Below are 25,689 nucleotides of genomic sequence, written 5' to 3' on the forward strand. Positions count from 1 at the left end.
CAAGTTCTTATTCTAGAGTGGAATCATCCCAATGTTCTGCATTCTTCACTGTGGTTTCCTGTCCATCGTTGACAGGCATGCTGTTTTCAGATGCTACACTGTAATTTGCACAATGGGGCATTGTTCCAAACTACTCCCACAAATTGGAGAATGGTAATACAATTCTTTTTGTGTGCAGGGTGTGTGTTTTTCCGACAGCGATGCTATCCAGTTTTGTGTTCAGTGGCACCTTTAGAAGCAACCAAGTTTTATTCAAGGTATAAGCTTTTGGGCCACTGGACTCAAATTTTGTTCTGCTGCTTCAAATCAACATGGCTCCCCACTAGTCACAACAACTGGACTACAAAAATCTCCAACAACTGTGTGAGCATTATATTTTATTCATGTTACAGATACCCAAATACCATGAAAAAATTTAATGTTTATACTTGGTATTTAGAGTTTTGATACGGTGATCAAACATCGGTCTACACGGGCCTGCCCTTGACCCAGAAATTGCAGCTCGTACAAAATGCAGCAGCTAGGGTCCTCACAGGAACACCATGGAGGACCCATATCCAGCCAGTGCTGAGGCAGCTGCATTCGTTGCCAGTTGCGGTCCAGATCTGGTCCAAGGTTTTGGTGTTAACCTTTAAGCCCCTACGCGGTCTGGGACCCGTATACCCGAGGGACCGCCTATCGCCTTATGCCCCCCCCCCCCACAGGGCCTTGCACTCTGCGGGCACAATTTTTTCGGTCATTCCCAGCCCTCGGGAAGCGCGTCTGGCCTCAAACAGGGCCAGGGCCTTGTCAGTCCTAGCCCCTACCTGGTGGAAGGAGCTCCCGGGGGAGCTACGGGTCCTGCGGGAGCTTCCATCATTCTGCAGGGCCTGCAAGATGGAGCTCTTCTTCCAGGTCTATGGTTGAGGCCGGCGCACTAAGGAAGATCTGTTTGACCCCCCCTTAGGACAAAGACCCTATTAGTGGTATGGCGGACTTGGAGTCATCTGCCCTTCCTTGCCCTCTCTATTGGACAGAATTGGGGACCTAATGATTTTACAATCTCTATAAGGCAGATCGAGGATTTAATGGTTTTGCTGCATCTTGTTGTTTTTATTTGATGTATTTTTGTCTGTGGTTTTAAGGGGTATTTTATTGTGGTTTTTATACAGACATTTGTAATCTGCCACGAGCCGTATGGGAGTGGCAGGTAAGAAGTCTAATAACTAAATTAATATCAGAACAGCTGCTGCGGTCTGCAGAAAATCTGAAAGCTCCCATTATTTTCAAAAATATTTAAAATATTAACAATATTTTTTTTCTGCTTAAGAGATTCATCTTCTATAAAACTTATTAACTGATATATATACAAAAGGTGAATGATAGATTCGAAAGCACCTTACATAGAAAAAAGGGAGCTTACCAATTTGAAAGAGAAAGCCAAAAATATGTGCCTGGCCTGTGCTGTCTACATCTTTCTTCAGTTGTGGTGACCAAAATTGAACACAGGTCTAATCAGAGTGGAGAAAAGTGGTAACATCACCTGGTGTGATCTGGACACTATACTTCTTTTAATACAACCCAAAATCCCATTTGCCTTTTTAGCCACTGAGTCACACTGCTGACTCATGTTCAGTGTCTGGTCTACTAAGTCCCCTAGATTCTTTTCACATGTACTACTGCCAAGACAAGTGTCACCCATCCTATAGTGATGCATTTGATTTTTCCTACCTAAATGAAAAACTTTACATTTATCACTATTTAAATCCATTTTATTCCTTTCAGCCCAGTTTTCTAGCCTGTCAATATCATCCTGTATTCTGATTCTGTCTTCTGGTGTGTTGGCTACCCCTCCCAGTTTAGTGTAACCTGCAAATTCAATAATCACCCCCTCTATTCCTTCATCCAATCCAAAACATTTATAAATATGCTGAACAACAAAGGGCCCAGGACAGATCCCTGAGGCACTCATCACTCCTTTCCATGAAGACGATGAACTGTTTACAAGCACCCTTTGGGTGCCATTGTCAACCAGTTCTCAGTCCACCTAACAGTAATAGGATCCATACCGCATTTTACCAACTTGTCCATAAGAATATCATGTGAAATTTATATGGAGAAAATTTGGTTCTTCCCCTAGTAACATGATCAGTGCTACTGCAGAAGTGAACTGTTATAGCACATCTTTGGGGGTTGCCTTCAAGTCTGAATTAAAATGCCTTTCCTTTTAATAGAGGTTTAACGTGCCAAAGCTTGCAAGAAAAGTTTTACATGACAAGGAGGTCAATAATGACACTTGGTGAACGACATCCTATTATGCCTCTGATAAAGGGACAGGACATTATGTCTTCAGGCAGCTGACAACCCCTATATCTATTATTATTATTATTATTATTATTATTATTATTATTATTATTATTATTATTATTATTATTATTATTATTATTAGATTTATCTATGGGCTATTGGCTGCACTATCTCACCCTCCCAGCAAGCCACTTGTAAAACTTTTGCTTTCGCTAAATGAAGGAGCCTTCCAGGGAGAGGAGCAGAGGCACCTGACACCAGCAAAGCTACCCTCTCTTCCCATCCTTCATACAAAACCACCCTACTCTGTTATGAATATTTGGTGTCTATATACTTTAAAACAATTTAAGAACCTTCCTTGGTCGCTTGATGGCTTTGCATCCTCTCTTCTTGGCACTGAAACTGTTACTTACTGCACAATAGAATCAGAGTCCAGTAGCACCTTTAAGACCAAGAAAGATTTATTCAGGATGTGAGCTTTCGAGTGCAAGCACTCTTCTTCAGACCTACTGTTACCTACTGCAGCTATTTTGAAAAGAACGACAGCACTATTGCCTCCCTCTCCCCGTGGCGCCCCTGTGTGTAAAAGCTAAGAGGCGTTTGGCGCCGGTGTTGACGGAGCACCTGAACAAACCTTAAATGCTGCTACAGGAACACTCGGCGAAAGGTGCTTTGAGGGCGCTGGTCGCCTCGCCAGTTTTAACGCGAAGAGTCTGCTTGCCTCTCTGTCCAACATCCTGACGCAGCAGACGCACCTTCAGAGGCAAGAATGAGCAACTGTACTGGAACACGCTCAGCGTCCCCCCCCCCTCCCCTTAGCAATGTGATGATCTGTCTTATCTTTCGCCAATTGTCATGAAGGAGAGCGGCTTCTCCTTTTGATTGATGGCTGTGCCCACCAATGGGGCCGCACCAAACTTTGTTTTCTCCCTCCCCACACAAAAAAACAGACAAAAAAAGCAGGAAAGGGGGAAAACAGCACGGGAGCCACGTGCAAAAACTTTGCATATTGGTAGAGAAGTTGGAGAAGAAGTTTGAATAATGTGCGCCTTTGCGAGGCTGCGACCGATTCCACGCGGCAAGTGAAGCAAGCCACGGATGTGAAGGACTGGGCAGACGCTAGGTTCGAGTACAGTGGAGCATGTTCAGTGGCAGCAGCTGAAGCCTGGTGCCCTTTTGTTGCCCACAACTGGAATCAGATTTCACTCTGAGTGCGTAAAGTGCCGTCAAGGCGCAGCTGACTTACGGTGACCGATTTCGCTACACGATAGAAAATGTGGCAAAAATAATTGGGGTCAGGAGCCTTAAAAACCAATCCAGCTTTCCAAAAGAGTTCGAGAGCTGGGAAGAAATGCTGAAATACATTGTGCTAGTGTTTAAGGTGCTCCTGCGCTCCGGATTAATAAAAGGCTGTTGTTGTTTTCCAGAGGAAAGGGTGAGTCTGAGTTTATTCCTTCATTAGGTTTTGTATAAAAATCTTTCTCAGGAAATAAAGAAAAGGATGTGTGTTACACTGACAACGTTAACTCTGCAGACGCAGCTCTGAGTTTCTGAGGCGTTATGAACCAAAGCATATTTTGAACTTGGTATGTAGAGACTGGGGGTCTTACCCAAGTCAAAATTTGGAGGCATTTAGAAGAGTGGCTTCCTTCTGTATTTTGAAGGGCAAAAGTCAGCAAGTTTTCTTCAAAAGCCTTTCTAACCATAATGCTGAAAATAAATATATTTTAAAAGATTTTGCATCAAGAAAGAGACCCAGCAGTTGGTTGCAGGATAATACTCTCCTGCTCGATAGTAATAATTAATACACAAGCAGTGTAAATCTGTGCAGTCTACTGATGTCAATGAGCTTAGCCGGGAGTACTGTCACCTAGGATTGTGCAACAGGACTACAGGTTAACACCAGTAGGTGCACATTTTACACGTCCATAATGACCTTAAGGTTGGTCTGATAAATTATCACCATACATTTTGACACAAGGCTAGGAGGGGCACCCATAATCTTCAAAGATGTGTATATTTGGGAGGGTAACCTTAAGCCCCAAGGGTCTGTGCTCCTAAATTATTCCTAGGTAGACAAACCCGTACTCTCAGGAACAGGTCAGTGCTGCGAAATTATTGGAGATTTGGGAAGTGGAGTCTGGGGAGGATGCTCTGTGAGGTACAATGCCTTTAAAGCAGTCATTTTCTCCAGGGAAATTGACCTGTCATCTGCAGATCAGTTGTTATTCCAGAAGGTTTTCGTGCCACACCTGGAGGTTGGCAACCCTACTCATCTACCAACAATATAAAATGTTTACCAAAAATTAGTTAATAAAAAGTATAAACAGCAGGTGTAAATCTTCACTGAACCTTGAATCAAGGTTGACCAGATTTTAACATTGGTAAAGCAGGACACCATTGACCGGGGGGGGGGGGGCAGTTCTTGATTAAAAAATTGGTCTATATAGAGCAACAGAAAGTTTCATAGAACGCAAAAATGGTTGTTGTTGTTGTTAGGTGCGAAGTCGTGTCTGACCTATCACGACCCCATGGACAATGATCTTCCAGGCCTTCCTGTCCTTTACCATTCCCCTGAGTCCATTTAAGTTTGCACCGACTGCTTCAGTGACTCCATCCAGCCACCTCATTCTCTGTTGTCCCCTTCTTCTTTTGCCCTCATTGGCTCCCAGCATTAGACTCTTCTCCAGGGAGTCCTTCCTTCTCATGAGGTGGCCGAAGCATTTGAGTTTTATCTTCAGGATCTGGCCTTCTAAGGAGCAGACAGGGCTGATCTCCTCTAGGACTGACCGGTTTGTTCGCCTTGCAGTCCAAGGGACTCGCAAGAGTCTTCTCCAGCACCAGAGTTCAAAGCCTCAATTCTCTGACACTCAGCCTTCCTTATGGCCCAACTTTCACAGCCATACATTGCAGCTGGGAAGACCATTGCCTTGACTAGACACACTTTCGTTGACAGGGTGATGTTTCTGTTTTTTAGGATGCTGTCTAGATTTGCCATAGCTTTCCTCCCCAGGAGCAAGCGTCTTTTAATTTCTTTGCTGCAGTCCCCATCTGCAGTGATCTTGGAGCCCAGGAAAATAAAATCTGTCACTACTTCCATTTCTTCACCATATGTTTGCCAGTAATTGAGAGGGCCGGATGCCATGATCTTCGTTTTCTTTATGTTGAGTTTCAAGCCAACTTTTGCACTCTCCTCCTTCACCCGCATCAACAGGCTCTTTAGGTTCTCTTCGCTTTCTGCCATTAGAGTGGTATCATCTGCATATCTGAGGTTGTTGATATTTCTCCCTGCAATCTTGATCCCAATTTGTGACTCATCTAACCCCGCTTTTCTCATGATGTGCTCCGCATACAAGTTAAATAGCCAAGGCAATAGTATACAGCCTTGCCGAACTCCTTTCTCAATTTTGAACCAATCAGTGATTCCATGCCCGGTTCTCACTGTTGCTTCTTGACCTGCATATTTTTAAATCTCTTCTGCTTCTGTGAGGTCCCTGCCATTTTGGTCCTTTATCATACCCATCTTTGCATGAAATGTTCTCTTCATATCTCTGCGCATTACTGCGCGTCCTTTTCTTGAAAAGATCTCTGGTCTTCCCCATTCTATTGTAATATATATATGTTAATTTCAACATAAGTACAATTTTCCAGGTGCCCCCAGATGTACCTCCAAAAGAGGGACAATCTGGTCACCTTAACTTTGATAGACTAGCAGCTGCACAGAACCTGGCAACTCCATTTCTGGTTCCAGGTTCATGGTCTGCTAGAAGGGGAGGTATACCATTTTTGATCTTCCAGGGTTTCTTTGGGAATGATAGAAATGATGATAGCATATCTGAGATCATCATAGAAAAGTATTACTGGGGAAAGAAGTTTCTTTCCATTGCTGCCTTCCCTTGTGAGGCAAAACTCACTGAACTGAAAGTATAGGAACCCTAAAGGAAAATACTTGTGTGCTCTGCCAGGTAATCTGCTAAGCGGCATCTATTTTATGATGAAACTGGGGCAATCTTGGATGAGTCCATCTATCTGATAGGGTTGCTAAGAACTAGGTGGAGTTTGGAGATCTTCCAGAATTACAATTGATCTCTGCACTAGAAAGATCAGTTCCCCTGGAGAAAATGTCTGCTTTGTTATGCCATTATACCCTATGGAAGTCCTCCTCAAACACAGCCTTTTCCAGGCTCTATTCACAAATCTCCAGTAATCTGACAACCCAAAATTGACAATTATGACATGTTTACCTCATTCTTCCTCCAAGGACCTCAAGTAGCATACACCATTCTCCCTGTTACATCTGTTGGTTCCAGGAAGCCAGAACCACTGGGAGTTCAATCAGCTCTTTATTAGGATCTCAGCATGGTGATACAAGAGGTAAAACTGAACTGAGAAACCTCACAGGAACCCCAACATATATACACTCATAAACAATGGATCTTCCCACCAGTGTGCACTATTGGTCAGTTTCAGTTTAAACCGACTGGATCCTGAAACCTGGATCTAGCAGTGCATTGATCAATTATATTGCCCGCTTCTATCTGGCCATGGACCTCTAGCTCAGTCCTGGGCAGAATCATTAACAGAACCACAAACGCCACACTCCCTTCCCCTTTTTATACTTATTTGTCCTATGACTGGTCAGTCCAAGATAGGAATTGTGGAAATTTACACCCAGGGCTTACAGGGCTTGAGACCCAGCTTGGTGTAGTGGTTAAGAGTGGCAGCTTCTAATCATAGAATCATAGAGTTGGAAGGGGCCATACAGGCCATCTAGTCCAACCCCCTGCTCAACGCAGGATCAGCCCAAAGCATCCTAAACTAAAGCATCCAAGAAAAGTGTGTATCCAACCTTTGTTTGAAGACTGCCAGTGAGGGGGAGCTCACCACCTCCTTAGGCAGCCTATTCCACTGCTGAACTACTCTGGCTGTGAAAACTTTTTTCCTGATATCTATCCTATATCGTTGTACTTGAAGTTTAAACCCATTACTGCGTGTCCTCTCCTCTGCAGCCAGCAGAAACAGCATCCTGCCCTCCTCCAAGTGACAACCTTTCAAATACTTAAAGAGGGCTATCATGTCCCCTCTCAACCTCCTTTTCTCCAGACTGAACATTCCCAAGTCCCTCAACCTATCTTCATAGGGCTTGGTCCCTTGGCCCCAGATAATCCTCGTCGCTCTCCTCTGTACCCTTTCAATTTTATCTATGTCCTTGAAGTGAGGCCTCCAGAACTGCACACAGTACTCCAGGTGTGGTCTGACCAGTGCCGTATACAATGGGACTATGACATCTTGTGATTTTGATGTGATGCCCCTGTTGATACAGCCCAAAATGGCATTTGCCTTTTTTATCGCTGCATCACACTGCCTGCTCATGTTTAGCTTACAATCCACAAGTACCCCAAGGTCTCGTTCACACACAGTGTTACCTAGAAGCGTATCCCCAGTCCAGTAGGCATGCTTTTTAATCTGGCAAGCCAGGTTTAAGTCCCCTTCCTTCACAAGCAGCCAGCTGGTTGAACTTGGGTTTGCCATATCACTGACAAAGCTGTTCTAACCGCGCAGTGATATCAGGGCTCTCTCAGCCTCGCCTACCTCACAGGGTTTCTGTTGTGGGGAGAGAAAAGAGAAGACAATTGTAAGCTGCTTTGAGACTCCTGGTAGAGAAAAGCGGTATATAAGTCTAACATTATAAACACTATACCACACTCGTGTTCTGTATATACGGCTCTTCTGCATATGCAAATCTATATATGTGAAGGGTCAAACATTTTGTTCAACATCCTTCTTCCAGTCTCTTCAGAATTCCTTTGGATTTTTGTTCTAATTTTGCTATGTTAAATGTCGCCACAACTGTATTTGCATAGCAACATATATGTGCAGAAGTGTCCCTTTTAAACCAAAGGTGAAGTACTTTTGGACTAGATTTTTAATTACCTTTTCTAAAAATGTATTTCTGTTTACAATCCAGAACACGCACATATATACACTCACACACTTCTCATAACTTCTTTTCCATCTTCACCAAGCTATCTGGTCCATGAACACCTGGCCACAGTGATCCATGCAACAGTCACCTCAAGATTAGATTACTGTAACTCCCTCTATGTGGATTTACCCTTGACCATAATCTGGAAATTACAACTGATCGAAAATTCTTCCACATATGGGTCCTTACTAGAACACTGTGGAGGGCCCATATTCAATTGGGTATTGCAGCAGCTACATTGGCTCCCAGTGGAGTTCCAGGTTTACTTCAAGATTTTGATTTTGACCTTCAAGGCCATATGCAGTCTGGGCCTGATTAAGGGACCACCTATCTAAATATATCCCCTGGTAAGCGCTTTTCTCAGAAACAGCAAATCATCTGGTCATCCCTGAACCCCAGAGAAATCTGACTGGCCTTCACAAAAGCCTTTGAAAGCCCATTTTTAAAATGGACTTCGATACTATTGTATATATAAATTTCATGAACTGGCCTGAGATGCCAGGTATGAAGGGGCAGTCTAAAAATCTAATAATAAATAAATACATTTTATACATGCTTATTTCTACTCCCTCTCTCTTGGATGCACACCTTATCATGGTGAGGGTGTTTGAGAACAACTGTGAGCAAAACTGTAAGGAGTTTGGAGTCTAAACTCACAGCAGAGTCACTGAAGACAGAACAGTCACAGCTGAGACACCAGACTAAGATGTGTTCAACCCTTTAAGGAATCAACAACCAAAGCAGCAGAATAGAACAGACAGTTTTCATGGCAATGGGGGTGGATGAATCCTTGAAGGGTAGTTACTGGGCAGCAGCTGTAATGGAAGGTGATACTATCAGAGGATCTATCATAGCCGACAGCAATGACATTTTAGCTAACCTTGGATAGTGCTGTGCACTTCTGATCATCTCATACCTTGAAAACCCTATGATGAGATAATCTGAAACAAAAAATGGCATAGTTCTGGACCTCAGGTCAGATAGGACTTGTTCAGCTGTACGTATGAGTATTTACAGAGCAGATGGTAAATATGAGTACTGCTATTCTAAATACACAACTGGATTAAAGCTAAAAGGACTTTTAGTTGTTGATACTAATGGATACAAAAGGAAAGTCTAAAAGTGTTTGACTCATATAATAGGAACAAGGAACATGAGAAGTCTGGATCATGGTAAACTCAAAATCATAAATTAAGAAATGGAACTTTCAAATATTGCAGTCCTAAGAGTGAGTAAACTAGAGTGGACTGAATCAGGACATTTTCCATCAGAAAATTACAAGGTGTTTATTCAGATAATGACAAACATGGAAGAAATTGAGTTGCTCTCTCAGTGAGATGAACTATAGCATAATCAGTAGTTATAATGCAAAGTCTGAATAGTATAAAAAGAAGAAGAAGAAGAGTTGGTTTTCAAAGGACTCTCCAGATTCCTATCCTCTCCCCGCAACAGAGGTGGGTAAGGCTAAGATAGCCCTGATATTACTGCTCAGTCACAAGAGCTTTATCAGGGGTGTGGCAAGCCCAAGGGACCCCAGCTAGCTGCATGTGGGGGAGTGCAGAATCAAACCCAGCATGCCAGATTAGATGTCCGCACTCCTAACCACTACACCAAACTGGCTCTCCAGTTAGACTTCATGGAAAGTTTATCAATATAACCATTATTCAAGTTTATGCCCCAGTTACAGATGCTGATGAGAAAAAAATGAACATATTATGCAAGTGTCCAAGAATAAATTGATCACATGCCTAAATAATATGTGCTGTTAATCATAGGTGACTGGAACACAAAAGTGGGAAACAAAGCAGAATCACGTATTGTTGAAAAATTTGGGCTTGGCGCACAAAATTAAGCAGGAGAGCAACTCATAGAACTGTGTGAAGACAAAGTGTTGTTCATTGCAAACATATGCTTCAGGCAAGCAAGCAGACATTGTATACATGGACATCACCAGCAGTCCTATACAAAAATCAAATATATTGCATAAGCATAAGCAGAAGATACAGAAGATCAATTTTTTGCAAAAAAAAAAATAGGAGCTGATTGTGATACAGATGATGAATTGCTAATATTGAAAACCAAAATAAAGCTGAAAAAACCCAAAACCTTACTATTGTTAAAATACAATCTAAATAACATTTTTGAAGAGTTTAAAGAGCACCTAAAGAACAGATCTGCATTACTAAATTCAACTGAACATGAACCAGAAGAACTATTGGTTGAAAGCAACATTACCAAGAAAGAATATGCAAAGGCTTCCTGTAGCCAAAAGAAATGAAAAGCTTAAATGGATGATAGATGAAACTTTAAATTGTTAAAGGTAGATGAAAAACAAAAACAAAATGTAAGAAAAATAGACACATAGGTTCAAAAACAGTGTTCCAGTGACTGGCACATAGAAATAAAGAAAACTAATATAATAATCAATGTAAAGAAATGGAGAAAACAACAAAAAAGGACAAACAAGAGATCTGTTCTACCAGATCCAAGAAATCAAGGAGGAATTTAAAGCAAGGCTAAGTATGCTGAAAGATCAACATAGAAACATATTAATGGAACATGACAAAATAAAAATATGGAAACAATGCACTGAAGAACTATACAGAAGAAGGATCTCTTAAAGAAGAATCTGCTATTTTAGAACGTGAAATGAAAGCTCCATTGAAAGCATTTGGAAGTAACAAATTACCAAGAGTAAATGCGATATCAATAGAACTATTTCAAGTCCCAGAAAGGGAATCCATCAAAATCTTTTTTTAATTAAAAAAATGTTCAAGAAAAAGACTACACATACAGAAAGAAATTATACATAACAATATATATATGTGTGTGTGTGTGTGTGTGTGTGTATGTATGTATGTATATATGTATATGCATATGTATATATGTGTGTGTGTATGTGTATATGTGTATATATATATATATACATATACACACACAACCACACACACACAGATTTTAATATATTTCTCTCTATAAATTTAGCTAGTGTTCTCATAACACTCTCGATCTTTCCTCAATCTTTGACATTGATCTGATATGTTGTTAGTATAGCCATAAGTACATACTCAGCCATTTTAGAATTCTAATTTTCTAAACATGGAAAAATAGCACTTTTCCATTTCATTGCATAAATATTTGTAGCAAGGTCACTGTATTCAAATATCTTCCAATACCTTTGGCAGTTTGTTAGGTATTATTCCGAACATCATATGGACCATAGGAAAACTTGAATTTTAATATATTTTGCATTCTTCCATGTATTTCCTCCCAGAAGCTTTTCGCTTTTTAATAGGTCCACAACATATGATAAGAAGTTCTATCTATTTCTTGACATCTCCAACATTTTCCATTACAATTTTCATCCACTTTCTTAATATCCTTAGGAGTGATATACCATCTAAAAAACATTTTGTACCAATTTTCTCTTAATGTTTGAGTGGCTTTAATGTTGATAGTTTCCCCATAACTGAAGCTTATTGTGATGAGAATATGAGAAACAATAATGACTTTATAAACTATGACAATATGCTAAACACTCAAGAGAAATCTAAGTCTTGGCAATATATTAAAGATGAAGATAATAAATAGGTAAAGGTAAAGGTATCCCCTGTGCAAACACCGGGTCATGTCCGACCCTTGGGGTGATGCCCTCCATAGTTTTCATGGCAGACTCAATACGGGGTGGTTTGCCAGTGCCTTCCCCAGTCATTACCGTTTACCCCCCAGCATGCTGGGTGCTCATTTTACCGACCTCGGAAGGATGGAAGGCTGAGTCAACCTTGAGCCGGCTGCTGGGATTGAACTCCCAGCCTCATGGGCAGACAGCTTCAGATAGCATTTCTGCTGCCTTACCACCCTGCGCCACAAGAGGCTAGATAATAAATGTTAATGGTTAATTTATTACCAAGATTAAAAGAATGAATATGGATGGAGGAGCCTTAAGAGAAAAGACTGAGTTTGAACATATGATTACTAAGCAAAAAGCTTAGCTAAGCTTCTTTAAATATAAGCTAAACTACAATGGATACATGGCATCTGGCCCTCTCAATTCCTAGCAAATAGATGGGGATGAAATGGAGATAGTGACAGATTTTATTTTCCTGGGCTCCAAGATCACTGCAGATGGGGGTTGCAGCAAAGAAATTAAAAGACACTTGCTCCTGGGGAGGAAAGCTATGGCAAATCTAGACAGCATCCTAAAAAACAGAAACATCACCCTGCCAATGAAAGTGCGTGTAGTCAAGGCAATGGTCTTCCCAGTTGCGATGTATGGCTGTGAAAGTTGGGCCATAAGGAAGGCTGAGTGTCAAAGAATGGAGGCTTTTGAACTCTGGTGCTGGAGAAGACTTGTGTGAGTCCCTTGGACTGCAAGGCGAACAGAAGACAACTGAAAAAAAAATTATCAAAATCTTAATGAGGATATGCCAACCAATATGGAAATGGAAAGACACCGGAAACACTCAGTCTCGGTTCCAATTCCAATAGAACGAGATGTCAAAAGTCTGCAACAGTTATCAGACCAAGTAAAGCAATGCTCAAAACTTTACAAGAAAGACTGTTCCCATATATGGAACAAGAAATGCCAGATGTTCAAGCTGGATTCAGTAAAGAAAGTGACATTAGAGATCATATCAGAGCACCTGGCAATGGCACCTGGCCATGGTGATCCATGCGATGGTCACCTCCAGAATTGACTTCTGTAACTCACTCTACACTGGCCTACCCTTGTCTCTGACCTTGAAATTGGACCTGGTACAGGATGCAGCTGCTAATGGAACACATTGGAGAGCTCACATTCAGCCTGTGCTGAGGCAGCTGCATTACAGCCCAGATCAGGTTAAAAGTTGGGGTTTTGACATTTAGGGCCCTTTGCAGTCTGGGACCCACATATCTGAGGTACCACCTGTCACCTTATGCCCCCCCACAGAGCCCTACACTCTATGGGTACCAACTTGTTGGTGGCCCCTGGCCCCTGAAAGGTTCACCTGGCCTTGACCAGAATCAGGGCTTCTTCCATCCTGGCACCGACTTAGTGGAATGAGCTCCCAGAAGAGCTGAGGGCCCTACAAGAGCTTTCTGAATTCTAGACAGAGCTCATTCTTCCAGTTGAGGTCAGGACGCAGGAGATCGGATAGGCCCCTCTAGGTTTGTCAGCCTCCAGGTGGGACCTGGAGATCTCCAGGAATGATCAAAGGTCAGTTCTTCTGGGGGAAAATGCTGCTTTGAAGGGAGGGTTCTCTGATGTAATATTCAGCTAAGATTTCTTCCCTTCCCAAATCCTACTCTCCCTAGTTCCACTCCCAAATCTCAACCTAAAGTTGGCAAACCTAAGCCCCTTGCACCCACTCCCTTTGGCCCACATACTCATACAATTAACAGACAGCAGCCTGTCTCACCTGCGTGTTGTATTGACAAAACTGTGCCTGGGTCTTCTGAGGGGGAATCACAGCTTAATTGCAAAGAAAGGGAAGATCGGGGGGGGGGGGGGAGAGAAGGAAGGAAAGAAAACTAGGAGAAAAAGAGAGCATTGAATTAAACTGTCAAGAGTGTGCAACTGCAGCAGCCGGCCCTGGCGTGTCCGTGATTTAGATGAATAACTGAAATGCTCCAATACATTTATTATCCCTTTCGTGCAAAAGTGCCCCCATCAAGGATTGCTGCCTTGTCGTGGCAAGGGGGCTTGCGTAGCTCAGTGAAGCTATGAGCTATGCTGTGCAGGGCCACCCAAGACGGACAGGTCATAGCTGAGAGCTCTGACAAAAGGTGATCCACTGGAGAAGGAAATGGCAAACCACTCCAGTATCTTTGCCATGAAAACCCAATGGACAAGTTCAAAAGGCAAAACGATATGGCGCCGGAAGTTGAGCCCCTCAGGTCAGAAGGTGTCCAATATGCTACTGGGGATGAGCAGACGGCTAGTACGAGCAGCTCCAGAATGAATGAAGTGACCGGGCCAAAGCCGAAAGGACACTCAGTTGTGGAGGTAACTGGTGGTGAAAAGATAGTCTGATGCTGTAAAGATTTTTATTCCATAGGAACCTGGAACGTCAGATCCATGAATCAAGGCAAGCTGGACGTGGTTAAACAAGAGATGACAAGACTGGACATCGACATTCAACTAAAATGAACAGGAATGGGTGGATTTAATTCAGATGACCATCAGATATACTACTGTGGGCAAGAATCTCGCAGAAGAAATGGAGTAGCCTTCATAATCAATAAGAGAGTAGGAAAAGCAGTCTTGGGATACAATCCCCAAAATGACAGAATGATCTCAGTTCGAATCCAAGGCAAACCATTCAACATCACAGTGATCCAGGTCTATGCCCCAACCACTGCTGCTGAAGAGGATGAAGTTGACCAGTTCTATGAAGCCCTACAACACCTTCTAGAAGCAACGCCAAGAATGATGTGCTTATCATCATGGGGAGTTGGAATGCTAAAGTAGGAAGCCAAAAGATAACCAGGATAACAGGCAAGTTTGGCCTTGGAGTACAAAATGAAGCAGGGCACAGGCTGGTAGAATTTTGTCAAGAGAATACAGTGGTCATAGCAAACACTCTTTTCCAACAATCCAAGAGATGACTCTACACATGGATATCACCAGATGGTCAACACAGAAATCAGATTGACTATGTGCTCTGCAGCCAAAGATGGAGAAGTTCTATACAGTCAGTAAAAACAAGACCAGGAGCTGATTGTGGTTCAGATCATCAGCTTCTTGTTGCAAAATTTAGACTTAAATTGAAGAAAGTAGGGGAAAGTACCAGGCCACTCAGTTACGAACTAAATCATATCCCTGACAAATGTACAATAGAAGTGACAAATAGATTTAAGGAATTAGATCTGATAGACCAAGTGCCTGAAGAACTATGGACAGAGGTTCGCAACATTGTACAAGAGGTAGCAACTAAAACCATCCCAAAGAAAAAGAAATGCAAGAAAGCAAAATGGCTGTCTGAGGAAGCTTTACAAATAGCTAAGGAGAGAAGGGAAGTGAAAGGCAAGGGAGAAAGAGAAAGATACACCCAATTGAATGCAGAATTCCAGAGAAAATCTAGAAGAGATAAGAATGCCTTCTTAAATGAACAGTGCAAACAAATAGAAGAAAACAATAGAATGGGGAGGATCAGAGATCTTTTCAAGAAAAATGAAGATATGAAGAGTACATTATCATCATCGTCATCGTCATCGTCATCATTATTGTATTTATATCCCGCCTCCCCCTGAAGGCTCGAGGTGGCTTACATAACCCCATCCCCTAAAATTCATACGATAAAAATAAAATTACAATAGTTAGTAACCAATTGGTTACAGTAGCAACAATGATGGCATAATCTTACTCGTCTAGTCTCTGCATCCTCAACTACAGGGGGTTGACACACTCTGCCACCAGTTTGTGAGGGGGGGGGCTAGATCTTCTTGCTGCCCGGCCTCAACCATAAGCCTGGCAGAAGAGCTCCGTCTTACAGGCCCAGCAGAATGCTGGTAATTCCCGCAGGGCCCTCAGCTCTTCCGGGAGCTCATTCCACCAGGTTGGGCCCAGGACCAAGAAGGCCCTGGCCCTGGTCGCGGCCAGGAGGGCTTCCTTGGGGCCGGGAACAACCAATAGACTAGCCCCCGCAGAGCGTAAAGCCCTGCGGGGGATATAGGGCGAAAGGCGATCCCTCATATATGCTGGGCCTAGACCACGGATGGCCTTGAAGGTCAAAACCAAAACCTTGAACCTGATCTGGAAGACAACCGGTAACCAGTGCAGCTGCCTCAGAACTGGCTGGATTTGACCCCTCCACAGTGTAGCTGTGAGTACTCTAGCAGCCGCATTTTGGATGAGTTGCAGTTTCCGGATCAAGCCCAAAGGCAGGCCGGTGTAGAGCGAGTTACAGAAATCTAATCTGGAGGTAACCATCGCATGGATCACTGTGCCCAGGTGTTCGGAGGACAGATAGGGCACTAGTAGCCGAGCCTGGCAAAGATAGAAAAATGCCTGGCCAGCTACCTCCTTAACCTGCGCCTCGAGTGTTAGTGAGGCATCGATAGTGACCCCTAGATTCCTGGCCTGAGACGCGATATTAAGTTGCGTCCCAGCCAGAGAGGGTAAGCGCGCTTCCTGATCTGCCCCCCTACGGCCCAACCATAGGACCTCCGTCTTGGAGGGGTTGAGTTTCAGGCAACTCTGCTTGAGCCATCCAGCTACGGCTTCCAAACATCTGGCCAATGGATCTGGGGGAGAGTCCGGGTGGCCATCCATGAGGAGAAAGAGCTGGGTGTCATCAGCATACTCATGGCAACCCAGCCCATAACTCCGTACCAGTTGAACTAGAGGGTGCATAAAGATGTTGAATAATGTAGGAGAGAGCACCGAGCTCTGTGGGACTCCACAAGGAAGCCAGTAAGGGCCCGATACTTCCTCTCCCACAGCTACCCTCTGTGTCCGGTTTTGGAGGAAGGAGCGTATCCAGCGTAACGCTGTACCCCTTATCCCTGTACCGGCGAGGCGGCTCGCTAGCAGCTCGTGATCGACCACGTCAAACGCGGCTGACAGATCTAAAAGAGCTACCACAGCAGAGCCGCCTCGGTCAAGCTGGCGACGGAGATCATCCAACAAGGAGACCAACACTGTCTCAACCCCATGACCAGGGCGGAAGCCAGACTGGTATGGATCGAGTGCCAAAGTATCTTCCAGGAACACTAGGAGCTGGTCTGCCGCAGCCCTTTCTACCACCTTACCCAGGAATGCTAAATGCGCTACTGGGCGGTAGCTTGCAGGGTCATGCGGGTCCAGAGATGGCTTCTTGAGGACGGGGCACACCATTTCATGCAGCTCCCTCTCCCCGCCCCCCCCCCCGCAGTAAAAAACTTCCCCGCAGTAAAAAAGCTTCTTACTGCGGGAGGGGGGGAGAGGGAATCAGGGCCGCGCCTGCGTATTGCGCAAGCGCGGGCGGGCAGTTGCCCTGCCGGTCCCCAGCCTCAAAAAGGTTGGGGACCACTGTGATAAAGGACCAAAATGGTAGGGACTTCACAGAAGCAGAAGAAATTTTTAAAAGGTGGCAAAATTATGTAGAGGAACTATACAAGAGCGAGCTTAACATCCCTGATAACCACAATGGGGTAGTTACTGACCTGGAGCCAGACATCCTGGAATGTGAAAGTCAAATGGTCCTTAGGAAGTCTGAGCAACAATAAAGCTAGCGGTGGTGACAGCATTCCAGTTGAACTATTCAAAATCTTAAAAGACGATGCAGTAAAAGTGCTACACTCAATATGGCAGCAAATTTGGAAAACTCAACAATGGCCACAAGATTGGAAAAGGTCAGTTTACATTCCAATCCCAAAGAAGGGCAATGCCAAAGAATGTTCAAACTACCGCACTATTGCACTCATTTCTCATGCTAGCAAAGTTATGCTCAAAATTTTACAAGCTAGGCTCCAGCAATATGTGGACCGTGAACTTCCAGAAGGACAGGCAGGAACTAGAGATTAAATTGCCAACATACGCTGGATCATGGAGAAAGTTTGGGAGTTCCAGAAAAATATCTACTTCTGCTTCATTGACTATGCTAAAGCCTTTGATTATGTGGAGCACAACAAATTGTGGCAAGTTCTTAAAGAGATGGGAATACCAGAGCATCTTATTTGTCTCTTGAGAAACCTATATGTTGGTCAAGAAGCAATAGTGAGAACTGAACATGGAATCACTGATTGGTTCAAAATTGAGAAAGGAGTTCGGCAAGGCTGTATATTGTTGCCTTGCCTATTTAACGTATGCGGAGCACATCATGAGAAAGGCGGGGTTAGATGAGTCACAAATTGGGATCAAGATTGCAGGAAGAAATATCAACAACCTCGGATATGCAGGTGATACCACTCTAATGGCAGAAAGCGAAGAGGAACTAAAGAGCCTGTTGAAATATCTGAAGTACCAACCAGTTAAACAAGACTAAGGATCCCTGTTCTACACCATAGAGACCAGGATGCATGTCTACATCCTCATGTAAAATATTTGTATTAATATATCATAACTAACATTCAGCTGCAGTATTTGGTTTACTGAGAATAACTGAAATGTTAAAATTTCTTTTTCTGCTCTATGCCTCGACACTCGGTAACTCTACAAAGTACCTTGCACCCACCCATGGTTTTTCTGAAGCCCACACTTCTTCCCCAAAGCATCTCTTCTCTAAACCTGACTTTTCTTTTTTTTTACAGGAGATGAAATAATGAAAAGGTGAACTGCGTGATGAGCTGCCCTGATATCAATGACAATAAGCTTCTGACATTTGAAATTAGAATTATGCTTGGAAATGGCTTCTTCTACCACAAACGGAAGCCAAGTAAAACTCTATCCAAAATACGTACCAACAAAGAGGCTATTAAAAACATGTAACTGATTAGCTGCATCCTTCACAGTTTGATGTTGCTGTTGTATAAAGACAAAAACGCATTTTCATCTCTCAAGTGGAACAAATGGGACCTTGGTGTTTCAACAGCAGCCGTTCTTTCTTGGCAGATGTTTACATGCTCAGAACAGAAGAGATCAAAGAGCACAGCTAGGTGCCAAGGGGGTGAAGGATAGAAATCAGAGTTATTCATTATAGTAACAATTTTAGTTTCTTTGTTTTTCCTTTGTTTACAGATTTCTGCTTGTACCAGATGGTGCCACTCCTATCCTGAACTATACTGGAATGATCAATAATCCCATGCAATAATTCTCTTACAGGCCGGATTACTCTTTAGCAGCAAATACCCTGCTATAAAAATAGATGTTGCAATGTAACAGTATAATTTTCGGTAAAATATACTTGGCAAGTGATTTCTGCTATAACTCTTAGTACCACTTCTTTCTAAACAAAAACCAAAAAAACAAACCCAAACCTCCATGATAGTAATGACAGAGATAGTGGCTAATCTGCTTCCAAATATAAAATTTGGTCCAAAGACTTATTTTATGTCATAAAGGACTATATTACATAAGGTGTTTTAAAATAAGCTGTACGTTTGTTTGATACAGAAGAGCTACAACATATTATATTGGGGTGTATCCCACCTCTGTCCTGCCTCTCCACTAAGCAAAGTTGGAAACCCTCCACCAGCCTAAGCAGTCTTATTCCAATTTAAATGGCTCTTGCATTGGGTGAAATGCCATCGATGTTGGAGGATGGTTGGATTCACCCCAGTGATTTGAAACTGAACCTAGTCAAGTTAAGAGAAGAAAAAATGCATTGTGGACACAGTTACTGAGAAACTTATCTTGTACAAGGCCCATTGTAATGAGCAAGGTCATTGGGGAACACCATTTAGTTTAATGAAGCTTGCACAGAAGATATTACTAGCAAGCTGTACCTTTAAAAAAAAGATACATTCTGTGATTAATAACTGGAACAAGTTATTTATAAGTCATACAGAATGGTCAACTGTGGATGAGCAAGGAGGCCATAAGATATGGGGATCCAGCAGGAAAATTTAGAATTTCTCAGTATGTTAGGATTGCCAAAAATAACTGTGGATGCTGACCCCCTCCACTACCTCTTAGGTTCTCCATTCTGCCATGTAGCTAGTGCATGTATTCAAGTCTGAAACACAGGTGCTGCTGACCATTTAAGCCAGCATATAAGCACTCCGTTTTCAGAGGAACTGTGGGATAAGAATAGCCAATCAAACTTCTTGAAACCTGTTTGACAGCCATAGTTATCTAACCCCTGTGGAGCCTACTATAGCCTTCAAATCCTAACTGGATGGTTTGACTCATGGTGGAGTAGGGAACAAAACAGCACAAACAACTCATTCTTTAAAGCCAGTTCACACTTTGTAAACGTGCATTTTTTTAAAAAGTGCTGACCTGAACATAGGGAATGGATAGCACACAAAGATTATCTAACAGTTCTGAAATAATTACTTTAGAAGATGTCAGGGATGGTGGAACGGTAATCCGAAGTGCACTCTGCTGTGCAGGAGCTTTCAGGGGCACCTGGGGGATTTGATTTCCTATTATCTCACATAAGCACTACTACAACATGTCTCTGCATTGTATCACATGAAATCTATTTATTTTCCCATTTATAACCTGCCACTCAGACATAGTGGATCGTGGCAGGTAACAATGATCCCCCATATAACTGCAAATAATCCTAAAACTCCATTAAATCCCATCCTAGATGGCGACAAATGTTTCATTGGGTCATATGTCTAGTTAGCAACCCTTCCAATAAGATCCTCCCTATGTTCAGATGTTCTATTTCACCTAGATTTCTCACTCACATGGTATGTACAGCAGGAGTGAGCCTCTCCTAGGACCTTTAATGCAGAGATTGGTGTTTTCCACAGAGGGATTGGTGGGTAGTTTCCTGGTTTTTGTTGTGGCTGGTAATACAACACAGCATATTTCCCTGGTAGCTTTTATTTCCTTTCTAATTGGCAGAATAAGAGTGTTATATAAACATACTATGATACCAAAATAGGCATCAGGTTCCCTGGATTTCCAGCTTTCTTTCTTTTTTTTAACTGAGTCTTGAGCCCATTTAATTTAGAGAGATGCTTTCCCCATTATGTCTCAGGTTGATAATCTCCAAGTGAGATTCTAGAGAACCAGCCAGCCGAAGATCCTGGCAGAAATGAAGCAAAGACAAGGTGGCTGATGATGGCTGAAGTTTATTCCATTTTACAATCTGCCAAAACTGAATAAACTTCAGCCATCACAAGACAGCTTGTCTTTACTTTGTTTCTGCCAGGATCTCTAGTGAGACCTGGAGTTTTCTAGGAACTAAAGCTGATCTCCAGAATGCAGAGATCACTTCTAGAGATAACATCAGGTTTGGAAGGCAGACTTGATGGCAGAGTTGTCAAATATAAGGCCCAGGATCCAAACTGGCCCATCCACAGTTCTAGTAAGCCCTCCCTCTCCCATGGTACACCCAGCAGCCTTCAGCCCCAGCCAGCTGTTGCTTCATGGGAGGGGAGGGCAAGTGAAGTCTGACTATATTGGTCACTGGGTGGCCTGTGGCCTATATCATGCGTGCAGCCTTGTGCAAGTAGTGGCTGTTTCCCCATCTGGTGGTCTTCAGCCTGGAGCAGCTGCTACCACATGTAAGTGGCACAGCTTGCTGATGATCTCTGGCTTGAACCCCCGGCATTGCCCTTCCATGGATCACCTAGTAGCCTTGGCTGCCTCACAAGCACATCTAATTTATCGGGCTGTGTTTGGCCTTGGTCCTGCTGTACACCTGGCCCTGAGTCTGGGCCACTGTCCCCCCATTTTTGCAGGAATGGGGGGAGGGGTTGTTCAACACAGCTGTTTCATGTTTTTACCCTGGGCCCTGGTTGACAACGCTGGCTGCGGGAGCAGGCTAGGGAAGGGGCTTGCCATCCCTTTAGACAGCATAGGGGCATCTAACCAACCCAGCACTGCTGGCTCTCCATTCCACCGCTGCAGGTTTTCCTCTGTACACACATACCACAGTCCATGGGGTCTTGCAATAAGGACACATCAATCTGGCTGCTTTACTTGATAAAGTTTGGTTCACTGGTTTGTGGCCTTAAATTTTGTGGCACATTTATGTCAGATTCGTCCCTCTTAAAAAATAAGTTCAACACCTCCACCGGTCTATGGCAATCCATCTTCACTGAGCTCGATCCCCTCCTTAGACTCTACCCTGCCCAGGCTCTGCTCCCAAATTTCTGTAAATTTCCCAACCCAGAGTTGGAAACTCTAGTTATGTTGTTTGGAAAAAGATACCTCCCACCACTGCACTTTACATGTAAACATGAGGATTTATTCATACTGGGCTCCCTCAGACCTTTATTGCTTTCAAATAAGCATCTTGCGTATGGAGATAGTCCCATCCGTCACTGATCTCTTTTGTATCTTCTAAGTGTGCCTGGGGTGCCACCATAGTGCTGACTGATCAAATAGTGCCCCCACATCCAGAGCAATTAATTCTCAATTATTTACATTCGTTATGTCATGATTCTCTGGCATGCGAACAATTTAAAGAACTTTTTGCATGGATTGAACTTTTAGCATGGGTCTGAACCCCCTCAGCAATTTTGTACCTGTTTGTCAACTACTGAATTTCTTTCATATGGGTAAAAACATTATAAAACATTCAGATATTTTAAAGGAGAAAATACTTAGTTTGAACAGATGATTATAACACAAAAAGATCATTTATTACAATTGATGTACTTTGATATAGTATGATGGATGATATCTGAAGAAATGTGCATGCACACACAAACTTATCTGTAGCTCTAATAAAACCTGGTTTGCATACAGATGATGCATTGGTTAAACCCTGCCCCAATTGGCTCTCAGTGGGGGACATGCATCCAATAGTGAGAGGGCATTCCTCCTCTGAGGGCCAATTTGAGTCTTCTCCACCCCCATCCTCCTCATCCCTTCATGCCACTTCCAGACACTCAGGAGGAAGAAGAGCCAGCAGAAACCTGGGAGGGGGGGAGGAGGCCAGCCAGACATGCTTCACCACAGCATCAGCTCCCATAACTGGGTCACCGCACTCTCAGGCCTCTTGCTTGCCAGGGAACGGGGAAGGCTGGCTGGCTGCACTCCATATATCCATGGTGCAGTGCTGGCCCTGGTGGCCCAACTCCCATTGCTGGGCTTCCATATTCTCAGGCCTCCTGCCCACCAGGATGGGGGAGGGGAGGATCAGCCAGGCTTTTAAACTAGCACCCTGAATAAAACCTTTTTGGTCTTAAAGGTGCCACTGGACTCACTTTGTTCTGTTGCTTCAGATCAACATGACTACTCATCTGTTAGTTACTTCTTAAATTTAAAACAAGAAGAACAAGTGAAAAAAATTCATGATTAAATGAATTTGCTGCTCCTGATTGGGCCCTCTGAGTTTTTATCCTGGACAGGGCCCGCCCTAACTCCTCCCCAGGTGGCCTTGCCCTTTTATTTAACCGCAGGAGCGGTTAAAGATAATAGTTCCTAAACTGTTAGGCACAATTTTTTTAATTTACTGTTTATCTATTTCTTTTTTGGAAAAAAAATTGGAAATATTTAAACTTTTAAAAAGATATTTCAAATTGAAAATATACCAAACATTGTATATGTGAGTTCATATGCGTATGCATGTCATATTTTTCAGTAGATATGATCATACACTATAAAACTGCAACTGCAGATTGTGCCCTGAAATATAAACCGGTGCTAAAAGCTCTCTTTTAGTTTGGGATCGCCTTGGATACAATATATACTTACAAGATGTCTGCAGCTGGAACAGGGTTCACTGCTGTAAAATGCAGCTCAACTCTATTATCTTGGCAGGGGAAAAGTTATAAAAATGAATAAAAGCAAAAGAATCAGTTCCACGGGTAAGGTCAAGAAAGAATCTTATTAGACGTCTTAGCTGTTAATTTCAACTTAAAGCATTGGAAGCCATGGCATAATCAACTGTTCTTTGTTATGATTCAGAAGGTATTTCATAAGCTTGGTTATTTTGGAGAGGTATCTCAGAGATACTTGAACAGGTGGGTTTCTCAAGCTTGTCATTTAAATCACTTTTATTAGTTTTGGAAAGCAGAAGGGACCCTTGCTGGATAAAGTTGTGGCTAAAGTTTCCATGCTGATTCATTGCCTAATCGTTTTTGTGTTTTGTGCTTAATTTAAATAATAAATTAATGTAACATATTTATGGCTGGCCTAGTGTTTTTAAGAGTCTGACAATTCAAAATTGCAATATTTCAGGTGATTTACAGATTGGTTGTTTCTTAATCCACTCTATTTCTTTGAAAATGTAGAGGCATTGGCAGATTGAATTTCTAGTTCTCAGACCAGCGAGAGACAGAGAAGTGATTTGTTCGTATCTCTGATGCCACATCTGGGATCTAGACCCTTACTCCAGATGTCTCCAGCAGGAAGCATTTTGGTATTTTATACAGGATACCAAAGCCAAAAGATTAAGTGTATTGACTTCAAGACAACCACTGAGAAAGGCTGTCTTTGCTGGCTTACAAACTTGCTTTTGGATCCACGGCCTTCAAATGTTACTTAGTACCTTCATTACATTTACTGCACTTGTAATGCATATAAGATGAGTTCATTGTTCTTCTCTCAAATGCCATTACAAGGCAACATAAGAAGTATCTTGCCTTAAATGAGAAGAAAGAAAACACCACCTAGTTCTGTGATTGCAGCTGAGATGGCGCTGAATTCCCACAGCTGCCACCACAGCTGTTTCTTAAAAAATGATTAGCCCTGAGGGGGCAAAAAAAGAGAAGCCAGAAAAGCCCACCTGATAATGTGACAGAAGACAGCATCATGAAGGAGCAGCAGAGGAGAATATGATGGATGGTGGATGCATGTTCATTAAGATCCAAACTAGAAAGCCGGCCCCTTTCCCTTGGCTCAGCTCACATCATTCTGATGCTTTAACATCTTTATTTCAGCCTGGTTCGTTTCCAATATTGGAATCTATCTGAGAGAAAAATCTTTATGGCATAAGATCATAGCTTTGAGTACATGATCCTTCCAACCATTCAGTCAGTGTTCAAAGAGGGAAAAGTGGGCACAAGCATGCAGGCCAACTCCCTTTTGCCTCCTTCAGCTACTTCTTCCTTGCATTGGCATCATCATGAGCCAGGCAGTGTGAAAAGGCAGGGACAGGGACAGTGGACTTGTGCCTGCCTCACTTTTCACACCCTGATATGAATGCACAGAGCAGTAATGTGCTCAAAGGCGTGCTAGGAAAAGGAGGTGATGTGTTCACATAGTTCTTCTTGGTAAATATATATATACACCCATACACATAAAATCATGACCATTACACCGTGACAAAATGCTGAAGGTTTCAAAGCCTCCTATTGGTGGAATCTCTCCCACTCATGGCCAATTACTGCTCTTGCTCAGGATTCCGCACCTCCCGCACCCCTTCCCTTCAGGGCTGCTGTGAAGGGAGCCCCTAACAGCCCCTGACTGAGAGCAATGCAGGGGAGTCTGAGGGCATGGGTGTGCTTTCCTTTTGAAGGGGGAAAGTTTCCTCTTCTGCCTAACAGTTGACTCACAGGGACACCACATAAAAGCCCCTTCTCACCTCGCCCTCCAGCAATGAGTCTGTGGCCAGACTCATTGCTGAAGGGAAGACACAGCCAAGCCATGCATATCTCTTCTCCACCACTCTCTGAACATGTATTTTTCTGACTTGTATCCTACCACTCTCCGTAGACTCATGGTGGGTTACATGTAAAACAGGTTAAAACCACATTAAATTTGAGGCCTACCACTCAGGATTGTTGTGCAGATGAAACTGGATGTTGTTGTGGGATTCTTTTGCCTCCTGTTTCATCTGCACAACAACCCTGTGCAGTAGGCCTCAAGTGTTTCATATCCACACGCACACATTTTACACACACACACATACATACATAAACACAATCCCTGGTGGTGAGCAGAA

The 25,689-nt window shown here is 43.0% G+C and overlaps 1 protein-coding gene and 1 long non-coding RNA gene across 7 annotated transcripts in view; one reads left to right on the plus strand and one right to left on the minus strand.

Moving 5' to 3' along the window:
* Positions 1-25,689, minus strand: part of ESR1 (estrogen receptor 1) — a 284,464-nt gene that overhangs the window by 164,811 nt on the left and 93,964 nt on the right. Inside the window, exon 1 of one of the 5 annotated variants that reach the window (XM_077349633.1) lies at positions 2,921-3,082. The exons of the other annotated variants lie outside the window; for them this stretch is intronic. The gene's annotated coding sequence lies outside the window, so the exon portion shown is untranslated. Of the gene's footprint in view, positions 1-2,920; positions 3,083-25,689 lie in introns of those variants that run through there. 5 annotated transcript variants of the gene reach the window in all.
* LOC143843522 (uncharacterized) lies at positions 55-18,667 on the plus strand. 2 transcript variants are annotated; one of them, XR_013233586.1, is made up of 2 exons: positions 55-153; positions 18,485-18,667. It is a non-coding gene; the product is annotated as an uncharacterized LOC143843522 (long non-coding RNA). The 2 variants fall into 2 exon arrangements; XR_013233585.1 differs by lacking the exon at positions 55-153 and adding an exon at positions 3,246-3,721.

Source organism: Paroedura picta, chromosome 1 (genome assembly GCF_049243985.1).
Source record: "Paroedura picta isolate Pp20150507F chromosome 1, Ppicta_v3.0, whole genome shotgun sequence".
Lineage (NCBI taxonomy): Eukaryota > Metazoa > Chordata > Lepidosauria > Squamata > Gekkonidae > Paroedura > Paroedura picta.